Source organism: Bombina bombina, chromosome 3 (genome assembly GCF_027579735.1).
Source record: "Bombina bombina isolate aBomBom1 chromosome 3, aBomBom1.pri, whole genome shotgun sequence".
Lineage (NCBI taxonomy): Eukaryota > Metazoa > Chordata > Amphibia > Anura > Bombinatoridae > Bombina > Bombina bombina.
The window spans coordinates 199851057-199858924 of record NC_069501.1 but is presented as its reverse complement, the minus strand read 5'-3'; positions in this window follow the sequence as shown (position 1 = coordinate 199858924).

Here is a 7868-nt window from a genome sequence, read left to right as displayed (position 1 = left end):
CAACTTCAATCAGGAGATTGTGGTTCCTGCCTTGTGTCCTAATCCTTCTTCATCGAAGGAACGCTTACTTCACAATTTGAATGTGGTTCGCACCTTGAAGTTCTATCTTCAGGCTACTAAGGAGTTTAGACAATCTTCCTCTTTGTTGTCTATTCAGGGAAGCGTAAGGGGCAGAAGGGTACTTCCACTTCCCTATCTTTTTGGTTAAGGAGTGTCATCCGCTTAGCCTACGAGACAGCGGGACATCATCCTCCTGAGAGGATAGCGGCTCATTCCACTAGTGCAGTGGCTTCCTCTTGTGCCTTTAAGAACGAGGCCTCTATGGATCAGATTTGTAATCCGGCTACCTAATCCTTACATACTTTTTAAAAAATTTACAAGTTTGATGTTTTTGCTTCGGCTGAAGCAGCTTTCGGGAGAAAAGTTTTGCAAGCTGTGGTGCCCTCAGAATAGGGTCTGCATCTTCATTTTTGTTCCCTCCCATTATTTACTCAGTGTAATCTGGAGCTTGGGTATAGTTTTCCCAACAGTAAGGGAAGAAGCCGTGGACTCTCCCTATTTTAGGAAGGAAAACATAATTTATGCTTACCATATAAATTACTTTCCTTCCGGATAGAGAGTGTCCACAGACCCCGCCTATTTTTTCTTGTCTATGGGCGGTCACCTATTCATTTTATTCTTCTGTAACCATTTATACCCTAATGTTTCTCCTACTTTTCCTTGTTCCCTCGGCAGAATGACTGGGGTATTGAGGAAGTGGGGGGATATTTAAGCCTTTGACTGGGGTGTCTTTGCCTCCTCCTGGTGGCCAGGTGTTGTATTTCCCAACAGTAAGGAATGAAGCCGTGGACTCTCCCTATCCAGAAGGTAAGGAATTTTTCTGGTAAGCATAAATTATGTTTTTAGTTATTCAGAGTACAGACAGGAGTGGGTGGGTACCTACCAGCAACTAAAATAGAATTTTACTGACACAGTCACAAAGTGTGTCTGAGAAAAAAACACAACAAAGCAAATGGTAAAGCTTTCGATTAGTGATTAAAATTTAGTAGCAGAGCCGTTTTCCAAGTGTATAGGTAATATATATTATTAAACCCCAATCTCAGAAAAATGAACATCTGTATAAGTGATGGGGAGGAGGTATCACTCTTAAATCTGTTTAGACCCATCACTGACCAATAATCAATCCAAGGGGAAATTTCACTAGCATTAAGTTTCTCTATGATCACTTTTTTTGTCTGTTTGGCCCCAAGCAAGAAAGAAGGAAGGCTCAAGAAGAAGTTGAGCATACTCCAGCTGAGTGACTAATACATAGGGTAAAGTAAGTAAAAGGTGAAAATATATCCATATCTGTTGATGGCTTCACTACTTTATTTTTAAGATTTTTGTTTTGGGGGGGGCAATTTAATTTAATAAAGACCAAATCTGTGTTTCTCAACCGCGGTTCTCAAGTACCCCCAAACAGGTCAGGTTTTCAATATAGCTGAATCAGTGCACAGGTGAAGTAATCGGCTGATCAGTTACACCATGGTTACTAACCTGCTCTCACCCATCAGCTGATTATTTCACCTCTGCACTGGTTCAGCTATACTGGCCTGTTGGGGGTACTTGAGGACCGTGGTTGAGAAACAATGGTTTCTTTAGAGCATTTAATGGAAATTAAATATCAAGGTTTCAGAAATAAATAAAATTGTGTGAACTGTAAAAAATAAAGATTAAACTTTTAGGAATGCTTAAGAGTTAACGGAAAAAATAGGACTTTTGGAAAATAGTTTCCAGAATTATAAAATGTAAGGTATAATCCTAATGTAAGGTATAATCAACACTGCATGAATCCAAAACAGCAACATTTTATATACAAAAACAAAATAAATTCTTTTAAAATGCAACATACAAAATGAAAATCATGTCAAGAAAAAAAGGAATTGTGAGCTAAGAAGCCACTGCTCTAGTTGACCCTTGTGGGGTCAAGAAAAGAAAACAGAAAGGGAAGGTGTGCAAGACTTTGTAGCTTCCACGTAAAAACATAATTTATGTAAGAACTTACCTGATAAATTTATTTCATGATGGCGAGAGTCCACTAGCTTTTTACTGATGGGATATACATTTCTACTAGGAGGAGGCAAGGTTTCCCAAACCTCAAAAGCCTATAAATACCCCACCCACCTCACTTATATCTCAAGTTAAAGTATAGCCAAGAGGTGAGGTGTTTAAGGAGTAAAAGCATAAAAAAGAGCACTTATAAAAAATAACCCAAACATATAGAAAACAAATTGAGTGGGCCTCGTGGACTCTCGCCACCATGAAATAAATTAATTTATCAGGTAAGTTCTTACATAAGTCATGGCCAAAAATACTGGCTCCCCTGCATTTCTGTCAGATAATTCACCACTTCACCCAGAAAATTGTTGCAATTACAAATGTTTAGGCATTCTCATGTTTATTTCTTTTGTTTGTATTGTTATGATACAAAAAAGTGGAGAAAAAAAGCCAAATCTGATACATTCCACGCAAAACTCCAAAAATGGACTGTACAAAATTATTGGCACCCTCAATTTGGTAGCACACCCCTTAGAAAAAAACAACTGAAATTAATCTCTTCCTGTAACCATCAATGAGTTTCTTACACCTCTCTACTGGAATTTTGGAGAACTCTTCTTTCGCCAACTGCTCCAGGTCTCTCAGATTAACGAAAACGATTGTATGTAAGTGCACCAGATGGAGTACCAACGGCGCACTGTAACAAACTAGTGGGCGCCCACCAATATTCAGTGATACCTGTATGTGAGACAAACACAAGGAACCTAGTATATCTAAATAAATATACACATGTACATACCTAAAAATATATGCGCATATGTGAATATATGTGGCTAAAATGGTGTGAAAAAACTATTATATAACACTACAAGAAGTATTAATATAAAGTGCTACAATGTAAAATGCAACAAAAAAAGGTGCAACAGGTAGTGAATATGATGTAACTGTAACAATATCCAATCTAGGTAATATAGATTAGATAAAATGTGACAAAATCAATAACAAAATATTAAAAATAAAAATAATGGCAATAAGGTAGTGTATAATTAATCACTACAACATTAGAAAGTGTGAAAATAAAAACACAATTGGGCACAGTTAAAGAGAGTCCACAAGTGTATGATCAGGGAATAACCTAAAATATGTCCTTATATGTGCAATGTAATCAGATGGTGATCCACAAACCAAAACCCTTTGGATATACAAGCTTCAGAGTGGATAAGTGACCCAGCGATTCGGCTCTCCAATGGTAGGGATTCTGAGTCCCAAACGATACTAGAGATATATGATGATAGATATATGAGCTAGAAAGGAGAAATGGAGGCGCTTCATAGGGCATGTTAGGACAAATGAAATGCTGCAAGAAACAGACAAATGGCAACTCACGTGTTTGCAGGCACCACCATTGGTGCGTAAGAGGCGAGCTGGGGCACACCGGTCCCCCCAGTGAGACAAACCCTGGTTATTTCAGGAAGCTTGAGTGGAAATAGATGCCCAATGCAGCATCAACACAGTTCCGTAGAAAGGATTCTTGCAGGGTGTCAGCTCAATTAGCTGAATGTGCAAACCATTTAGCCAGACAGGCTGGAAGGCAGTGCAAAAGAGCACCCAGGTTGCTAATTAGGCAATAAAAGGTGATAAAAAAGTGGTGCTAACATTGTATATAAAGTATACAATAAAATGATAGTTCCAGTTAAAAGGGGTTTATTTAAAAGCAACGCGTTTCTCAGTGGATATACCACTGTTTCATTAGGCTCATCAGAGTTGCTTTTAAATAAACCCCTTTTAACTGGAACTATCATTTCTCTTGTTAAGTGTATCCAGTCCATGGATCATCCATTACTTATGGGATATATTCTCCTTCCCAACAGGAAGTTGCAAGAGTCCACCCACAGCAAAGCTGCTATATAGCTCCTCCCCTAACTGCCATTACCAGTCATTCTCTTGCAAGTCTCAACATAGATAGGAGGTCGTGAGAGTCTGTGGTTTTTTATACTTAGTTTATTTCTTCAATCAAAAGTTTGTTATTTTTAAATGGCACCGGAGTGTGCTGTTTATCTCAGGCAGTATTTGGAAGAAGAATCTGCCTGCGTTTTTTCTATGATCTTAGCAGACGTAACTAAGATCCAGTTGCTGTTCTCACACATTATGAGGAGTAAGGTACTTCAGAGGGGGAATGGCGTGCAGGTTTTCCTGCAAATAAGGTATGTGCAGTAAAATATTTTTCTAAGAAATGGAATTGACTAAGAAAATACTGCTGATACCGAAGTAATGTAAGTACAGCCTTTAAATGCAGTGAAAGCGACTGGTACCAGGCTGATTGATAGAGATATATGCTAAGGTATGTGCAGTAATATATTTTTCTAAGGAATGGAATTGACTAAGAAAATACTGCTGATACCGAAGTAATGTAAGTAAAGCCTTAAATGCAGTGATAGCGACTGGATCAGGCTTATTAATAGACATACATACTCTTATAAGAATGTGTTTTAAAACGTTTGCTGGCATGTTTAATCGTTTTTTAACATATGTTTGGTGATAAAACTTATTGGGGCCTAATTTTTCCACATGGCTGGCTTAAATTTTGCATAGAAACAGTTATAGGGAAGGTAATCCACAGCTCAGCTGTGGCAGTTTTGTTGTGTCTGTTTAAAAAAAAAAATGTTGTTTTTTTTTTTTTTTTTTTTTTAATCTGTTTTTTGCATTAAGGGGTTAATCATCCATTTGCAAGTGGGTGCAATGCTCTGTTAACTTATTACATGTACTGTAAAAATTTCGTTTGATTTACTGCCTTTTTTCACTGTTTTTCAAATTTTGACAAAATTTGTTTCTCTTAAAGGCACAGTAACGTTTGTTATATTTGCTTGTTAACTTGATTTAAAGTGTTTTCCAAGCTTACTAGTCTCTTTATTAGTTCTAACATGTCTAACATAGAGGAGGCTCTGTGTTTATTATGTTTAAAGCCATGGTGGAACCCCATTTTAGAATGTGTACCAGATGTACTGATTTCATGTTAAACAATAAAGATCATTTTTTGTATTTAAAAACATTATCACCAGAGGATTCTGTCGAGGGGGAAGTTATGCTGACTAACTCTCCCCACGTGTCAGACCCTTTGACTCCCGCTTTAGGGACTCACGCTCAAATGGCGCCAAGTACATCAAGGGCACCCATAGCGTTTATTTTACCAGAGGATTCTGTCGAGGGGGAAGTTATGCCGACTAACTCTCCCCACGTGTCAGACCCTTTGACTCCCGCTCCAGGGACTCACGCTCAAATGGCGCCAAGTATATCAATGGCGCCCATAGCGTTTATTTTACAAGACATGGCAAAGGTTGTGTATAATACACTGGCAGCAGTATTAGTCAGACTACCTGAAATTAAAGGAAAGCAAAACAGCTCTGGGGGTAGATACAGAGCATACAGACGCTTTAAGAACCATGTCTGATACTACCTCACAATATGCTTAGTCTATGGGTGATATTTGTGACTCAGGGAAGATGATTTAACCTGATTCTGATATTTCTACATTTAAAATTTATGCTTGAGAACCTCCACTTGTTGCTCAGGGAGGCTTTAGCTGCTCTGAATGAATGTGTACAATCGCAGTGCCAGAGAAATTGTGTAGACTGGATAAATAATATGCAGTGCCGGTGTGTACTTATGTTTTTCCAATACCTAAAGAGGTTTACTAAAATTTTTCATAAGGAATGGGATAGACCAGGTGTGCCGTTCTCTTCCCCTCCTATTTTTTAGAAGAATGTTTTCTAAAAGTTGCCACCACACGGGACGTATGGCTGACAGTTCCTAAGGTGGAGAGAAGAGTTTCTACTCTAGCTAAGCGTACCACTACCTCTGGCGAGGACTGTTGTGCTTTTTTAGATCCAATGGATAAAAAATGTTTATTCAACAAGGTTTTATCCTACAGCCCCTTGCACGCATTGCTCCTGTCACTGCTGCTGCGGCGGCGTTCTGGTTTGAGTCTCTTGATGAGGCTTTACAGGCTCCATTGGATGAATATATTTGACAAGCTTAGAGCACTTAAGCTAGCCAATTCCTTTGTTTTCTGATGCCTTTGTTCCTTTGACTAGACTAACGGCTAAGAATTCTGTTTTTTACTATACTGGCGCGCAGAGCGCTATGGCTTATATCATGGTCAGCTGTCGTGACTTTAATAAATAAGCTACTTAACTTCCCTTCAAGGGGCAGACCCTATTCAGGCCTAGTTTGAAGGAGATTATTACTTATATCACTGGAGGAAAAGATCATGCCCTTCCTCAGGACAGGTCCAAATCAAGGGACAAAAAAGGCCTAATTTTCGTGCCTTTCGAAAATTCAAGGCAGGTGTGGCATCAACTTCCTCTAAGGCAAAATAAGAGGGAACTTTTGCTCAGTCCAAGGCGGTCTGGAGACAACCGGACCTGGAACAAAGATAAGCAGGTCAAGGAGCCTGCTGCTGCCTCTAAAACAGCATGAGGAACGGACCCCTATCTGGTAACGGATCCTATAGGGGGCAGACTTCATTCTTCGCCCAGGCGTGGGCAAGAGATGCCCAGGATCCCTGGGCATTGGAAATTATACCCCAGAGATATCTTCTGGATTTCAAAGCTTTCCCCCCAAAAAAAGGGGAGTTTTTGCCTTTCACATTTATCTGCAAACCAGATAAAGAAAGAGACATTCTTGCATTGTGTACGTGACCCATTCAGTTCCAATAGAGGAACAGGGGCACAGTTTTCCTCAAATCAGTTTGTGGTTCCCAAGGAAAGGAAACCTTCAGACCTATTTTGGATCTAAAAGATCTTAAACAAATTATTTAGAATTCTATCATTTAAGATGGAAACTATTCGTACCATCTTAACTATGATCCAGGAGAGTCAATAGAGGACTACAATGGATTTGAAGGATGCTTATCCTCACATTACGATGCATAAAGATCACCATCGGTTTTTCAGGTTTGCCTTTCTAGACAGGCATTACCAGTTTGTAGCTCTTTCCTTTGGGTTAACTACAGCCCCTAGAATCTTTATGGAGGTTCTGGGGTCACTTTGGCAGTCCTTAGGCCGCGGGGCATAGAAGTGGCCCCTTATTTAGACGACATCCTGATACAGGCGTCAAACATCCAAGTTGCCAAGTCTCATACGGACGTAGTACTGGCATTTCTGAGATCGCATGGGTGGAAAGTGAACAAGGAAAGAGTTCTCTATCCCCAATATCAAGGGTTTCCCTCCTAGGGATTCTGATAGATTTTGTAGAAATTAAAATTTACCTGACGGAGTCCAGGTTGTCAAAGTTTCTAAATTTCTGCCGTGTTCTTCATTCCATCCGCGCCCTTTGGTGGCTCAGTACATGAATGTAATCGGCTTAATGGTAGCGGCAAGGGACATAGTACCGTTTGCACGCCTACATTTCAGACCACTGCAACTATGCATGCTCAGCCAGAGGAACGGGGATTACACAGATTTGTTCTCCTGTTAAATCCGGACCAAGAAACCAGAGATTCTCTTCTCTGGTGACTATCTCGGGTCCATCTGTCCAAGGGTATGACCTTCCGCAGGTCAGATGGGACAATTGTTACAACAGATGCCAGCCTTTTAGGTTGGGATACAGTCTGGAACTCCCTGAAGGCTCAGGGATAGTGGACTCAGGAGGAGACCCTCCTTCTAATGAATATTCTGGAACTGGGAGCGATATTCCATGCTCTTCAGACTTGGCCTCAGTTAGCAACTCTGAGGTACATCATATTTCAGTCGGACAATATCACGACTGTGGCTTACATCAACCATCAAGGGGGAACAGAAGTTCCCTAGCAATGTTAGAAGTCTTAAAATAAT